This window comes from Bufo gargarizans, chromosome 4 (genome assembly GCF_014858855.1).
Source record: "Bufo gargarizans isolate SCDJY-AF-19 chromosome 4, ASM1485885v1, whole genome shotgun sequence".
Classification (NCBI taxonomy): domain Eukaryota; kingdom Metazoa; phylum Chordata; class Amphibia; order Anura; family Bufonidae; genus Bufo; species Bufo gargarizans.
The window spans coordinates 130442036-130459300 of NC_058083.1; positions in this window are offsets into that span (position 1 = coordinate 130442036).

Genomic DNA, 17265 nt, shown 5'->3' on the forward strand with positions numbered 1-17265 from the left:
ACTGACACCAATACTGCAAGGTGACTTTTTTGCTTGAAAGTATTTTTTGTTCTGTGAACTTTCTAACGTGTGAATAAACACTGAACTTTTGGTTTACAAACTGGTTGGTGCCTCTATACTGCGTCCGCCTATCCTGTTTACCAGAGCAAATCCCCACATTTGCAAAGTTTTACGTAGTGTGTTCAGGCGCTTTGCTACTAGGCAAATAACACCTTGGTGTGCGAAAGGGTAAAGTTGCTACCCAATTGTTTTCATCTTAGAAAGTCTCTTTATCCATGATATGGAGAAAGGCTCGATCATCTATAGACATTGCTTGTTTGTCATCATCTTTTGTTCTTTGGAATACTGAGTTCCCTAAAGTGTCAGACTCCATGCCACTATTAATCTCTCTATTGTAACTAGAAGGAAAGTCACAGTATGGTTTTAAGGTGTTAAGGGTTTCTTTAACAACAAAGCTGTTCTGGCATAGGCTAAGAAGGAACGTGTGCCCATTCATTAGCACAGATGTCTTTGAAGTGTTGACACTGTCAAGCCGATGTTCTGCTCCCAGACAAACTTATCCTACTATAACCCACCCCAGGTCAAGTCTTTGAGCATAGGGGGCATTAAAGGGCCCATTAATTTGTTGGTGTACCTTATGTACCTGTAGAATTTCTCATCCAAGAAGTAGATTTGAGGCATCTGTCTGGATAGCTGGAATATGGTCAGATATTGAATTTTTGAATTTATGATTTGATATTCTATCACACTCTATCAAAATGGGAAGTGAGAGATGGACTCTCTTGTCAAAAGACTCAATAGTAAAGTCAGTAGCTCTTCTTCCTGAAGTTTCTAACACTCCTGCACGTGTCTTTAGGGTGTATGAGACTGCACTCGGTGAAATGTTGAAGGCATCGAAAAAGTCTGACCTAGCCAGTGACCTGTCATCCAGAACCACATACATCTTAACTTCCTTCTCAGTTTTCCCTGTGGGGTACACTGTTGTTGGATCCGTCTTCATCCACAATGCAAGTCAATGAGGATGAATCTGTTCTCTCTGACACAATCTGAAACAATAGAAAACGGATCCGTCCCCAATTGACTTTCAATGGAGTTCATGACTGATCCGTCTTGGCTATGTTAAAGATAATACAACTGGATCCATTCATAACGGATCCAGCAAAAATGCTACTGTGAAAGTAGCCTTACCCAGCTGAGGTAACTTCAGTTCTGCACACGATACTAGAAATTCATCAGCAAGTAGTGATGGACGAACATCTGCCGGGATGGTTAGCGAATGCGATCGCGTGAATGCGATCAAATGTTCGCGAACCGCAAGTTCGCTGCGAGTCCCATTCATTTTAATGGCAGGCAAACCTGAAAAACCTTCAGCTCATATTTGCAGCCAATAAATAATTACTAGAAGTGCACAAATAGTCCCACAACATGGACAGTGACATACCAGATGTATTATTCGAATTTGCGACCTCCATTAATTTTTTTCAATGCAAAATATCAGCAATATAATTTTCGCGTACATGCATACGCAAATGCACTATACAGTACCCAAATGCACTATAAAGAAAGTATATTGGTATATAACACCCCGCTTCAATCAGTTTTTTGGGGGGGGCGACTGGTATATCACACCAGTAGAAATTATTTGTTCCAATAGCGCTCGTCCCTCTATATACCTGCAGTATCGCAGCAGAACCGCACACAACTGCCGCACAATACAAATGCACTAACATAGAAAGTATATTATAACATTGTACAAGGAAGGCAATCCATTAGAACATACATGAAGATAAAACGTAACTGTTACTATGAGGGTCCATTCACACGTCCGTAAGTGTTTTGCAGATCCGCAAAACACGGACACCGGCAATGTGCATTCCGCAATTTGTGGACCGCACATCGCCTGCACTATAATAGAAAATGCCTAATCTTGTCTGCATTTGCAGACAAGAATAGGACATGTTCTATTTTTTTGCGGAAACTGAACCACAGATACGGAAGTGCGGATCCGCAACTGCAGATGCAGATCCACAAATGTGGATGCGGACAGAACATTCCGGCCCTATTGAAAATGAATGGGTCTGCACCCGTTCCAAAACATTGCGGAACGGATGCGGACCCATTTTGCAGACGTGTGAATGGAAAAGATATCCCTCAAAATGAAAATAAATTTAATTATTAAAGTTAAGCAAAAAGCATAGATGTGGTAGGCAATAACAAGTGCTCGGCGGCACTAAATCAGGTGCTCGGCGGCACCAAATGAGAAACCATATGTCCTACCACAATCCGGGGGGTTCCAGTGCACATCCATGAATCCCGGAGGAAAAGCAAACACATCCGTCCCTGGGCTAGATGATGATGGGGTTTTGAAGGACAGGTTGGGCAAAGAACTGTCCCTGATATTGCCCTACATGGGGGTGCTATTCTGGCCCTGATAGCCTATCCACAGACCACCCGCCCTGATGAGAGCAACCCCGTCCGGGTTCTTACCCTATATAAAAATATCCCTAGTAAGCCCCTAGCCCCTAGGCCCCTGACTTCCAGGTGATCACTATATAGATCTATGTGTTTTTGACTCATTATAAAAGTATATTATAAGTATATTGCACCCCTCTGTGTATCACACATATCGATAGCACACCTATACCAGTCCTTAAAATGACTTTTGTGGCCCTATTAGCTAGTGTTTGGTGTCCCTAACAGCCTGTCCCTGCTCCACACAGCAACCTCTCCCTACACTCGCAAAACACTGAATGTAAAATGGCGGCCAGATCAGGTATATTTATAAGGTAGGGGGTATGTCCATGTGCTGAAATGTCTCAATTGGCTGTCCTGTACCACCTGATGGATGTGTCATGGGTCAAAGTGCTTCACAATGTAAAAGAATATGGCAGGCACGAATATCTCCATATGTTCGCACGTTCAGCGAATCGCGAACACGCAAAGTTCTCGCGAAACGACCGCCGGGCGAACCGCAAGGCCATCTCTATCAGCAAGTATTGCAAGATAGCAATATATAGTTATTATACAAACTGTCCAGTTGTTTGATCTCTTATATGCATAACATTTTGTGATATATTCTCTTCTATTATGTTCCATCAGATATAAGTGCCACTGAGATAAATCTGTATAGTGGATCAGGATTTGGAACCGATGACACAAATACCACTGGTATGTCCACAGATTTTAATGAAGATGGAAGTACTTCTGACACAAGTCCCAGTGATGCTACTACAGTAACTACATATGAAGGTATATCAACATCTACCTTAGGTACGGTTCACCTGATGCCAGTCTTGATAGCTGTCTGCTGGAGTGAGATGCACCTAATTTGTTAACCACTTCCCATCTGGGCCATTTGCCCCTTCCTGACCAGGCCTAATTTTGCAAAACTGACATATCTCATTTTATGTGGTAATAACTTTGGAACGCCTTTATTTATCCAAGTCATTCAGAGATTGTTTTCTCGTGACACATTGTACTTCATGATAGTCATAAATTTGAGTCAAAATATTTCACCTTTATTTATGAAAAAATCCAAAATTTACCCAAAAATGTGAAAAATTCGCAATTTTCAAAATTTCAATTTCTCTGCTTTTAAAACAGAAAGTGATACCTCATAAAATATTTATTACTTAACATTCCCCATATGTCTACTTTATGTTGGCATCATTTTGGAAATGTCATTTTATTTTTTTTAGGACGTTAGAAGGCTTAGAAGTTTAGAAGCAATTCTTCAAATTTTTAAGAAAATTGCCAAAACCCACTTTTTAAGGACCAGTTCAGGTCTGAAGTCACTTTGTGGGGCTTACATAGTGGATACCCCCATAAATGACCCCATTGTAGAAACTACACCCCTCAAGGTATTCAAAACCGATTTTACAAACTTTGTTAACCCTTTAGGCGTTCCACAAGAATTAAAGGAAAATGGAGATAAAAATTTTAAATTTCACTTTTTTGGCAGATTTTCCATTTTAATCAAATTTTTTCTTTAACACATCGATGGTTAACAGCCAAACAAAACTCAATATTTATTACCCAGATTCTGCGGTTTACAGAAACACCCCACATGTGGTCATAAACTGATGTATGGGCACACGGCAGGGCGCAGAAGAAATGGAACTCCACATGGTTTTTAGATGCCATGTCCCATTTGAAGCCCCCCTGATGCACCCTTACAGTAGAAACTCCCAAGAAGTGACCCCATTTTGGAAACTAGGGGATAAGGTGCCAGTTTTATTAGTACTATTTTTGGGTACATATGATTTTTTGATCATTCATTATAACACTTTATGGGGCAAGGTGACCAAAAAAATTGGTTGTTTTAGCACAGTTTCTATTTATTTATTTTTACAGCGTTCACCTGAGGGGTTCAGTCAAGTGACATTTTTATAGAGCAGATTGTTACGGACGTGGTGATACCTAATATGTATACTTTTTCTCATTTATTAAAGTTTTATGCAATAATAGCATTTTTGAAACAAAAAAATTATGTTTTAATGTGTCCATGTTCTGAGAGCTATAGGTTTTTTTATTTTTTGAGAGATTTTCTTATGTAGGGCCTCATTTTTTGCGGGATGAGGTGACGGTTTTATTGGTACCATTTTGTGGGACATACGCGTTTTTGATCACTTGGTATTGCAACTTTTGTGATGTAAGGTGACAAAAATTGCTTGTTTTGACACAGGTTTTTTTTTTTTTTTTTACGGTGTTCATCCGAGGGGTTAGGTCATGTGATATTTTTATAGAGCTGGTTTTTACGGACGCGGCAATAACAAATATGTCTATTTTATTTTATTTTTTTCTATTTTTAACATTTTTTTTTTATTCCTTACTTGGGGACTTTTTTTTTTACATGTGAAACTTTTTTTTATTTTATTTTTTCAACCCTTTATTTATTTTTTTATTTTACACTTTTCGTCCCCCATAAGGTCATACAAGACCTCTGGGGGACATTTACTTCACTTTTTCTTTTTTTTTTCACTGTTGATTTCTCCTGTAACTGGGGCTGACATAGTAGCCCCAGTTACAGGAAAAATACACCCCCTAGAAAGGCTGTACAGCGCAATACAGCACTGTACAGCCTCAGTGCAGGGCTGATCGAGGTCTGTGAAAGACCTCACACAGCTCCTACACTCTCCGGTCCCGGCGGTCACATGACCGCCGGGCCGGAACAGGAAGCGCATAGCGCTTCCTGCTCTGCATACACAGCGCTCAGTGAGCGCTGTGTATGCAGTGATCTAGAAGGCAGGGACACCTGGGCACTGTCCCTGCCTTCTCTCTGGGTTGCCCTGCTGTCACTGACAGCGGGCAACCCGATCAGCAGCTGCACGATGTCCACCATCCATTTGGATATCTTCGCTATCAACTTTCGATGTTATTTTCTGAGCCTACTATGTTGATCACGGTTATCGGCGAATCAGGGTTTCACGCCGGAGACGGTTCTCGCACACTCCTTCACATGCCTCAGCACACAGCCCAGCTCACCTCCACTTCTCACTCTCACAGCCAGAGAACAAAGAAGCTCCACATTGCGCGCCACACTCTTGTTGCTGGTCGGGTTTTAACCCTTACCTTCAAAACCTAGCCTGGACCGTGGGGAGACAGGCACCCACCCGCATATCTGCCTGCTCCCAGTAAGAGCCGGCCCGGATCCGCTGTGTTAACAGCATAACCGCTGCAAAATGAACTTTTCCGGCTCTTACTCCACCGAGGCCAGGACCCCCGGTGGCACGTACCTCCCGTATACCACCACTCCAGGTACTCTCCTGCAGTCGGTGGAGTACACATGGGACACTCGGTGGTTGTTGCGGAGACACTGCAGCATGTAATCGCTCATGTGTGCCAGGCTCCCCAGAGGCAAAGAAAAGATGTCCTCTGTGGGAGGTGTATCGTCTGTGTCCTCTGTATCCTCCAAGCCACGCACCAGTGATGGCCATGAGCTGGTCTGGGTGCCACCCTGCTGTGAACAAGGTTCCTCCTCCTCCATCTCCTCCTCCTCATCATCCTCCAGAACTGTGCCCTGGTTGGACAATTGTGTACCTGGCATTTGTGGGTGCAGGAACACACACTCGGAGCCACTTGGGAATGACTGGCCAGAAACCCTACGAAATGATCCCTCTTCCTCCTCCTCCTCCTCCTCCTTTGCCACATCCTCTTCCATTATCGCAAGCAGTGTTTTTTCAAAAAGCCATAGAAGTGGGATAATAACGCTGAGAATGGCGTCATCGGCACTGGAGTACTCGAAACAGCGCAACAAGGAACACAGGTCTCGCATGGAGGCCCAGTCATTGGTGGTGAAGTGGTGCTGTTCCGCAGAGTGACTCACCCGTGCGTGCTGCAGCTGAAACTCCACTATTGCCTGCTGCTGCTCGCACAGTCTGGCCAGCATGTGCAAGGTGGAATTCCACCTTGTGGGCACGTTGCATATGAAGCTGTGAGCGGGAAGGCCGAAGTTACGCTGCAGCGCTGACAGGCGAGCAGCAGCAGGGTGAGAACGCCGAAAGCGCGCACATACGGCCCGCACTTTCTGCAGCAGCTCTGACATATCAGGGTCATTTTTAAGGAATCTCTGCACCACCAAATTCAGCACATGCGCCAGGCAAGGGATGTGCGTCAAACCGGCTAGTCCCAGAGCTGCTACGAGATTTTGCCCATTATCGCACACTACCAGGCCGGACTTGAGGCTCACTGGCACCAACCACTCATCGGTCTGTTGTTCAAGGCCCGTCCACAGCTCCTGTGCGGTGTGGGGTTTGTCCCCCAAACAGATACGTTTTAAAACTGCTGGCTGTGCTGAAGTTGGTGGTGAAGGTGTTAAAGCTGACCGGATAAGGACCCGGTAAAGGATGAGGAAGCTAAGTAGGAGAAGGAAGCAACAGGAGGCAAACTGAAGCGCCCTGCAATCCTCGGAGCTAGAAGGACATGCACCAAACTGCTATCCGCCTCAGACCCAGCAGCCACTGCATTTACCCAGTGTGCTGTTATGGAGATATAACATCCCTGACCGTGCTTACTGGTCCACGTATCCTTAGTGAGGTGGACCTTGCCATAGATGGCGTTGCGCAGTTCAGACCTGATTTTGTCCCCCACTTGTTTGTGCAGGGAAGGGATGGCTTGCCTGGAAAAATAGTGGCGGCTGGGTATGAAGTACTGTGGGTCAGCCACTGCCATAAGGCCTTTAAAACTCTCCGTCTCCACCAGACGTAATGACAGCATTTCAAAGGCCAGTAATTTTGAAATACTGGCATTCAGGGCTAGGGATCGCAGGTGGGTAGGGGGGGTACTTCCTCTTCCTCTCCAGTGTTTGGGAGATGGACGCTTCCGTGGAACATTGTGGAGATGCTTAGTGACCCAGGTGGTGGTGTTGCTGGCAGATCCTCTGTTTGCGGGGTGGCAGGTGGCACTGTCACTCCAGAGGTTGATGAAGAGACCGTGACTGCAGCAGAACAGGAAGCAGGAGGAGCCAGAGACCTTTCTTGGATTTTGAGGTGTCTACTCCACTGCAGCTCGTGCTTTGCACTTAAATGCCTGGTCATGCAGGGTGTGTTTAGGTTGAGAACATTTATGCCTCGCTTCAGGCTCTGATTGCACAGTGTGCAAACCACTTGTGTCTTGTCGTCAGCACATTGTCTGAAGAACTGCCACGCCAGGGAACTCCTTGGAGCTGGTTTTTGAAACATAAGTGGTTGGGCATTGGAATACTCAATCTCTTCCACTTCTGGGGCAGGGATAGGTGGATGGCCCTGGGAAACCCTGCTAACAGAGTCATCAAAAAGCAGAAGAGACTGCTGCATGACTTGGGGCTCAGATTGCTTGACTGATTTGCAAGTGGGTGAGGTGAAAGACTGATGGACATCGGCTGCAGGTGCCAACTCTGATCTTTCAACAGGAGACTGGGTGGGAGACAATGTGTAGGAACTGGAGGCACTGTCAGCAACCCAATCTACTATCGCGTGTACATGTTCTGGCCTCACCATTCGTAGAGCCGCATTAGGCCCGACCAAATACCACTGCAGGTTCTGTCGCCTACTCGCACCTGAGGAAGGGGTTTGACTTGTGCGTCCTCTCCCTGCAGCAGGAGCTTCACCAGCAGCACCACGACCTGGGCCACGTCCCTTATTTGAAGCTCTCCTCATATTTTTAAAATTTAGGATCTTGCCGTAAATGGGTGTTTAATAGCAGAATAGAACGACAGTATGTAAAGGTTGTATCTCACACGTACAGATGCAGACTAGGCCGCAATTAAAGTTTTTTGCCCAAAAAGGGTGTTTTAATAATAGAATAATATAACCACAGTATCTAAAGTGTGTATCTTACAGGTACAGATCCAGACTAAGCCGCAATTAAAGTTTTTTGCCCAAAAAGGATGTTTTAATAATAGAAGAATATAACCACAATATCTAAAGTGTGTATCACACAGGTACAGGACTATTTCAAATAACTGAATAGAACCACAGTATCTAAAGGGTGTTTCTCACACGTCCTGATCCAGACTAGGCCGCAAGTTTTTTGCCCAAAATGGGTGTTTGTTTACTAACTGAATATGACAACAGTACGTAACCCTTAAATTTCACATGTGCTGAGGCAGCAAGGGCTGAAAAATTGTGTATTTTGCCCAAAAAGGGTGTTTTATTAATAGAAGCATATAACCACAGTATCTAAAGTGTGTATCTCACACGTACTGATCCAGACTAGGCCGGAATTAAAGTTTTTTGCCCAAAATGATTGTTTTCTTACTAACAGAATATGAAAGCTGTATATAACGTTTGAATTTCAAACGTGCTGATGCAGCAAGGGCTGTAAAGTTCTGTATTTTGCCAACAAAGGGTATTTGTAAAAACCCAGACAATTATGGCTGTATTTCTAGCTTAAATTGCACACTGACTAATCCTGAAAATGCACCAGATGTTGTAGATTGCCAAAAAAGGGTGTTTTTTTAAAACCAGATTATTAGTGCATTATTTCAAGCTTGCATTTGAATGTCACAAAAGCTCAGATGCAGTGCTGGTGCACTGAGCTTGCATAAAAAGGCCGCCGGCGCCCACCTAACTAACAGACGGATAAAAAGTTATTTTTTTCTGTCAATGGGCTCAGGGCAGGGTAAAGATATTGTGCACTGCGCCCACACAACTAAATCTATGTAGATCGCCGAGTTCAATTGGAGTTCTGATTAAAGATTCTGTCCTATTCTCTCCCTCACAGCAGCAGCATCCTCTCCCTACACTAGTAACAGCAGAGTGACGTGCAGCGCTACGTGACTCCAGCTTATATAGAGGCTGGGTCACATGCTGCACTGGCCAATCACAGCCATGCCATTAGTAGGCATGGCTGTGATGGCTTCCAAGGTCACACAGTTAAACGCTTGTTGATTGGCTGCTCTGCAGCCTTTCAAAAAGCTCTAAGAAATCACCGAACACCGAACCAGAACTTTTACTGAAATGTTCGGGTTCGGGCCCGGGTCCAAAAATCAGTACGAACCCGAACTTTACAGTTCGGGTTCGCTCAACCCTACTAGCTACACATTTTTTTCACCCTTTGAAGTATACTTGACGCTTCATAAAACTTTTCACATGTCATAGTGACACCAGAAGATTTGATCAGTGGGGTCCGGGGGCTGAAAACTCCAATCAGTTGCTAAAATTAAGGGCCATGCTGAGAGCTGTGACTCATTCAATAAAAAAAAATAGTGCACGTTATTTCTGCAGAGGTTCCCCTGTCCACTTTTTGGAAATTTGGTGAGGGTGTCGGAAAAAGCTAAAGTCACACATTTTGTAGCAAACTGGCACTTGTAACAAAATGATGGTCAGTGAGGTCTGCAGTTCCCCAAAAATACGGATGACATCTATGTGAGATCCATGTTGCATCCATTTATTTTTTTGCGGATCCATTGTAACAATGCCTATCTTTGTCCGCAAAACGGACAAGAATAGGACATGTTCTATATTTTATGAGGGGCTACGGAACGGACATACGGATGGGTCCACATCTGATCTGCAAAAGATGTGGATCGGATGCGGACCAAAAATACAGTCGTGTGAATGATCTGACTTTGGGCTAAAAATGTGTGCAGAAAATGAGTAACCCTAGCCACATAGTTCCAGCCTAAATGATTACATTAGCATTATTTAGCAGCATTAATGCTTTAGGATACTTTCACACTAGTGTTAATATTTTCTGGTATTAAAATACGTCATATGGTCTCAATAGCAGAACAAAATGCTTCAGTTTTGTCCCCATTTATTGTCAATGGGGACAAAATGTAACTGAACAGAACTGAATTCTCCAAAATACATTCCGTTCCATTCTCAAACAGGAGAGCATGCTGCAGTTTGCTTTCTGTCCTGGGATGCGGAGCAAAACGGATCCGTCTTCACCCACAATGCAAGTCAATGGGAATGGATCTGTCCTCTCTGACACAATCTGAGACAATAGAAAACGGATCCATCCCCAATTGACTTTCAATGGAGTTCATGACTGATCCGTCTTGGGTATGTTAAAGATAATACAACTGGATCCATTCATAACGGATGCAGATGGTTGTATTATCAGCAGGGGCGTTGCTAGGGTCTCAAAAGATCCCTATATATATATATATATAGCCCCAATAAATATGTTGCCTCCCCCCGCACTTTGCTGTACTTGCTATACAGCAGCACTTACCTGTCACATCCAGGGCCTCCAGGTGACGTCTCCGCTCTGTCATCATCTTCTCTGTAGATCTTCTCCACTCGGTCCAGACACTTCTCTCAGCCGCCTCGTCTCTGCAGAGTGTGACACACAGACATCTTAGCTTCCTCACATTCTATCATTATCCCCCAACTGGAGTCCCCACAGTGTTATCCTGCTGCTTGCTGTGCCCCCCCCCCCCCCCCAGGGGTGTAGCTATAGGGGGTGCAGAGCTAGCAGTCGCTACTGGGCCCAGGAGCCTGAAGGGGCCCAAAGACACTTGTGCCGCATAAGAAGACACACAAAGCACTGAGGGAAGGGGGGCACAAGCCTAACTCTTGCACCGGGGCCCATGAGCCTTTAGTTACGCCCCTGCCCCCACCCCCAATACCCCCAAATACTATCCTGAAGAAACATTACTGCCCCCCATAGTAATAGTGCTCCTCATAGTCCTACCAATAGTAATTCCCTTCTAGAATGCCCTCATTAGTAACACTGCCCCAACCGTGATAATGCTCCTCAACAATGCCCCCATTATTAGAAGAGCCCTCCCATATTAATAATACCCTCACAGAGTCCCCAGTAGAAATAAGGCCCCCTATTGTTCCCCCAGTGGTGATAAAGCTCCCTACAGACCCCTCAGTAGTAATAAGACCCCCATAGTGCGATTAGTAGAAATAAGGCGGATCTATAAGACCCTCCTATAGAGCCCCCAGTAGTAATAAGACCGCCTATAATGTCCCCTGGATCTGCAGTGCCCCTGCAGTTATAATCCTCCCTCCACCATACAGTCCCATGTAAATAACATCACCTCCTCCCCCGCCTCCAACGCACAATCCCATGTAAACATCACCCCCTAAGGCTACTTGTACAGGACGGATCCGCACTGATAATACAAACAAATGCATCCGCTCAGGACCAATTCGTTTGTATTAGATTTGAATTTCTAAGTCCCAATACGGATCCGTCCTGACTTATATTGAAAGTCAATGGGGGACGGAACCGTTTACAATTGCACCATTTTGTGTCAATGCAAAGGGATCCGTCCCCATTGACTTACATTGTAAGTCAGGACGGATACGTTTGGCTCCGCAAGGCCATGCAGACACAAAAACGCTGCGTGCAGCATTTTGGGGTCCGCCTCCAAAACGGAATGGGGGGGCCGTACGGAGCCGAACGAATGCATTCTGAATGGATCCGCATCCATTCAGAATGCATTGGGGTTAAACTGATGCATTTGGGGCTGCTTGTGAGAGCCTTGAAACGGATCTCACAAGCGGATCCTCAAATGCAAGTGTGAACGTAGCCTAAACATTAAGTCCCATGTACATAAACATCATTCTCCCCCACCATCCACTTTAAACATACAGTCCCATGTAAATAACATCACTCCCTCCCCAGCCACCTCAAGCACACAGTTCCATGTCAATAACATCCCTCCCTTTAGCCCCAACATACATCCCAGTTAAATAACTACAACTCCAAGCATCTGCCTCTCCCTTAACTTACCTCTCCTCATGTACAGATATCACCATTAGGCTCCTTCTCCTCTTCACTCAGGTCCAATCCTGCACTGGTCACATGATGGTGACAACATCCAGGTCATCCGATCACAGCCTGTTTTGCTGATCACATGACCTGTGATGTCACCACAGGTCCTTCACCTCTTCCCAGTGTAAGATTCAATTGTATTGCCGTTCTGTGTACGGCAATACAGTTGAATCAGGCAGGCAGGCAGGACATTCGGGGCCTGGGACAAAACATCCGGGGCCCAGGCCCCGAATGTTTTAACCTAGCGACGCCCCTGATTATCAGTAAGGAAAGCATTTTGCTAAACCCTGCAGTATCCAGCAAAAACGCTAGTGTGAAAGTAGACTTACCCAGAAGAGGTACCTTCAGTGCTGCACACGATACTAGATTTGTATCAGCAACTATTGCAAGATAGTAATTAATAAAGGGAACCTGTCACCGGGATTTTGTGTATATAGCTAAGGACATGGGTTGCTAGATGGCCGCTAGCAAATCCGCAGTACCCAGTCCCCATAGCTCTGTGTGCTTTTATTGTGTAAAAAAACTGATTTGATACATATGCAAATTAACCTAAGATGAGTCCTGTCCCTGACTCATCTCATGTACAGGACTCATCTCAGGTTCATTTGCATATGTATCAAATCTGTTTTTTTACACAATAAAAGCACACAGAGCTATGGGGACTGGGTATTGCGGATGTGCTAGTGGCCATCTAGCAACCCATGTCCTCAGCTCTATACCCAAAATCCCAGTGACAGGTTCCCTTTAAGTGTTCTTGCATAGCAAGACCACATAATGTTATCTCACATATATATTCTTATTCTTATTATAGCCAAATTTGCCACCCTAACTCCTCCCACAGTTTTTACACTACATAGACAAAAATTTACCAAAACATGCAGATTGTTCCCGATCGGATTGCTATTACTTTGTGGAGCGATCCCACCCCCGGGGCCCCCGTGGCGGGCCCCGGAAGCCCCCTTTTTTCCCATAGACTTTGACAGGGTACATTTTCAAATCGCTCCCACTCGCCAGGCTTTGACGCTAAAGTCACCAAACTTGGGTCTCTTAGTCATGGAGTCAACCCGAAAATTTTGGGCACATTTCGGGGACCCCAAAAAGTGGGCGGGGCCACACAGAACCAATCAAAATCTCCCCATTGACTATAATGAGACCTTCAAATTGCTACTCCTCCCACATTTTTAGGAGTACAAATTCCAAACTTTGCAGACTTGGTCGGCACCCACCCGAGTACCTTGCTTGTGCTTTGTTACCCGATCCCACCCTCCGGGCCCCTGGGACAGGGCCCCCAAAATCCATGTTTTTCCCATTGACTTTGACAGGGACAATTTTCAAATCTCTCCCAGTCGCACAGATTTTAAACTAAAGTCACCAAACTTGGGTCACTTAGTCATGGGGTCAACGCGCAATTTGTTAGCACATTTCGGAGACCCGAAAATGTGGGCGGGGCCACACAGAACCAATCAAATTCTCCCCATTGACTACAATGAGACGTTCAAATTGCTACTCCTCCCACAGATTTAGGAGTATCAATACCGAACTTTGCACTCTTGGTCGGCACATACCCGAGGATCTTGCTTGTGCTTTGTTAACCGATCCCACCCTCCGGGCCCCTGGGGCGGGCCCCCGAAAACTTTTTTTTTTTTTCTCCCATAGAGTTTTATTGGAAAAATGCAAACGTTTGTCACTCATACAGCTTCGGAGTGAAACTCACCAAACTTGGGTCACTTAGTCATGGGGTCAACCTGAAAATTTCTGTCACATTTTGGGGACATTAAAAAGTGGGCGGAGCTACAAACAACCAGCTTTTCCCTATTGACTTCAATGAGAAAATTTTAAATTGCTGCCATTTCAACATTGTTAATGGCAGGGTTGTTAAACTTAATATATTCGGTTAATAGGTGACTAGAATTCAAATGTTTTAAAGTGGGCGGAGTCTACAACGGCCAATCAAATTTCAGCTATATGTTTTAATGGGAAAATTTAAAACTGCCGCTGCTCTTAGACTGTTAATGGCAGGATTCCCAAACTTGGTACAGTTGGACAATTTAGGATTAGGATTAAAATTCAGAAAAGTGGGCGGGGCCAAAAACAACCAATCGGATTTCTTTGATTGATTTCAATGGGAGAATTGAAAAATGCAGAAAATTGAAAAATGCTGCCATTATTGATGTCAGGGGTATCAACTCTCAGAAATCAGGTCATAGATTACTTTGGCTTCAAAAATTGAAAAAGTGGGCGGAGTCAACAACGACAAATCAGATTTTTCCTATTGACTTCAATGAGAAACCTTTAAATTGCTATCATTCTCACAATATTTAAGCCAGAATACCCAAACTTGGCACAGTAGGTCATTGGGTGACTGGGGTAAAAAAAAAAAAAAAAGTGGGCGGGGTCTACAACGGCCAATCAAATTTCAGCCATTTATTTAAATGGGAAAAATTCAAACTGCCGCTGCTCTTAGACTGTTAATGGCAGGGTTCTGAAACTTGGCACAGTTGGTCACTGGAGGACTGTGCCAATGTATATCTCATTTTGGGGATGCTAAAAAGTGGGCGGAGCCACAAACAACCAATCAGATTTTCCCTATTGACTTCAATAAGAAACCTTTAAACAGCTGTCATTCTCACAGCACCCAAACTCGGCAGGGTGGGTCAGTGTGAGACAAAGGTCAAAATTTATAAAAGTGGGCAGAGTCTACACTCCACCCAGTTACTCCGCCCACTCCAGTTGTAAGCTACTGGTGGAGGCAAGAACACTTCACACAATTTCCCCAGAAATTGTACCTTTTCTAGTTATGTGGTCTTGCATAGCAAGACCACATAATGTTATCTCACATATATATTATTATTATGTGTTCTTGCATAGCAAGACCACATAATGTTATCTCACATATATATTCTTATTCTTATTCTTATTATAGCCAAATTTGCCACCCTAACTCCTCTCACAGTTTTTACACTACATAGACAAAAATTTACCAAAACGTGCAGATTGTTCCCGATCGGATTGCTATTACTTTGTGGAGCGATCCCACCCCCGGGGCCCCCGTGGCGGGCCCCGGAAGCCCCCTTTTTTCCCATAGACTTTGACAGGGTACATTTTCAAATCGCTCCCACTCGCCAGGCTTTGACGCTAAAGTCACCAAACTTGGGTCACTTAGTCATGGAGTCAACCCGAAAATTTTGGGCACATTTCGGGGACCCCAAAAAGTGTGCGGGGCCACACAGAACCAATCAAAATCTCCCCATTGACTGTAATAGGACCTTCAAATTGCTACTTCTCCCACATTTTTAGGAGTACAAATTCCAAACTTTGCAGACTTGGTCGGCACCCACCCGAGTACCTTGCTTGTGCTTTGTTACCCGATCCCACCCTCCGGGCCCCTGGGACAGGGCCCCCAAAATCCACGTTTTTCCCATTGACTTTGACAGGGAAAATTTTCAAATCGCTCCCAGTCGCACAGATTTGAAACTAAAGTCACCAAACTTGGGTCACTTAGTCATGGGATCAACGCGCAATTTGTTTGCACATTTCGGAGACCCGAAAATGTGGGCGGGGCCACACAGAACCAATCAAATTCTCCCCATTGACTACAATGAGACGTTCAAATTGCTACTCCTCCCACAGATTTAGGAGTATCAATACCGAACTTTGCACTCTTGGTCGGCACATACCCGAGTATCTTGCTTGTGCTTTGTTAACCGATCCCACCCTCCGGGCCCCTGGGGCGGGCCCCCGAAAACCTCTTTTTTTCTCCCATAGAGTTTTATTGGAAAAATGCAAACGTTTGTCACTCATACAGCTTCGGAGTGAAACTCACCAAACTTGGGTCACTTAGTCATGGGGTCAACCTGAAAATTTCTGTCACATTTTGAGGACATTAAAAAGTGGGCGGAGCTACAAACAACTAATCAGATTTTCCCTATTGACTTCAATGAGAAAATTTTAAATTGCTGCCATTTCAACATTGTTAATGGCAGGGTTGTTAAACTTAATATATTCGGTTAATAGGGGGACTAGAATTCAAATGGTTTAATGTGGGCAGGGTCTACAACGGCCAATCAAATTTAAGCCATTTGTTTAAATGGGAAAAATTCAAACTGCCGCTGCTCTTAGACTGTTAATGGCAGGATCCCCAAACTTGGTACAATTGGACAATTTAGGATTAGAAATAAAATTCAGAAAAGTGGGCGAGGCCAAAAACAACCAATCAGATTTCTTTGATTGATTTCAATGGGAAAATTGAAAAATGCAGAAAATTGAAAAATGCTGCCATTATTGATGTCAGGGGCTTCAAATCTCAGAAATCAGGTCATAGATTACTTCGGCTTCAAAAATGGAAAAAGTGGGCGGAGCCAACAACAGCAAATCAGATTTTCGCTATTGACTTCAATGAGAAACTTTTAAATTGCTGTCATTCTCGCAGTATTTAAGCCAGAATACCCAAACGTGGCACCGTAGGTCATTGGGTGACTGGATTAAAGTTTTTTTAAAAAAGTGGGCGGAGTCTACAACGGCCAATCAAATTTTAGTCATTTATTTTAATGTTGACTTTTAAAACTGCCGCTGCTCTTAGACTGTTAATGGCAGGGTCCCCAAACTTCGTACAGTTGGACAATTTAGGATTAGAAATAAAATTCAGAAAAGTGGGCGAGGCCAAAAACAACCAATCAGATTTCTTTGATTGATTTCAATGGGAAAATTGAAAAATGCAGAAAATTGAAAAATGCTGCCATTATTGATGTCAGGGGCTTCAAATCTCAGAAATCAGGTCATAGATTACTTTGGCTTCAAAAATTGAAAAAGTGGGCGGAGTCAACAACAACAAATCAGATTTTTCCTATTGACTTCAATGAGAAACCTTTAAATTGCTGTCATTCTCAAAATATTTAAGCCAGAATACCCAAACTTGGCACCATAGGTCATTGGGTGACTGGGGTCAAAAAATTTAAAAAGTGGGCGGGGTCTACAACGGCCAATCAAATTTCAGCCATTTGTTTAAATGGGAAAAATTCAAACTGCCGCTGCTCTTAGACTGTTAATGGC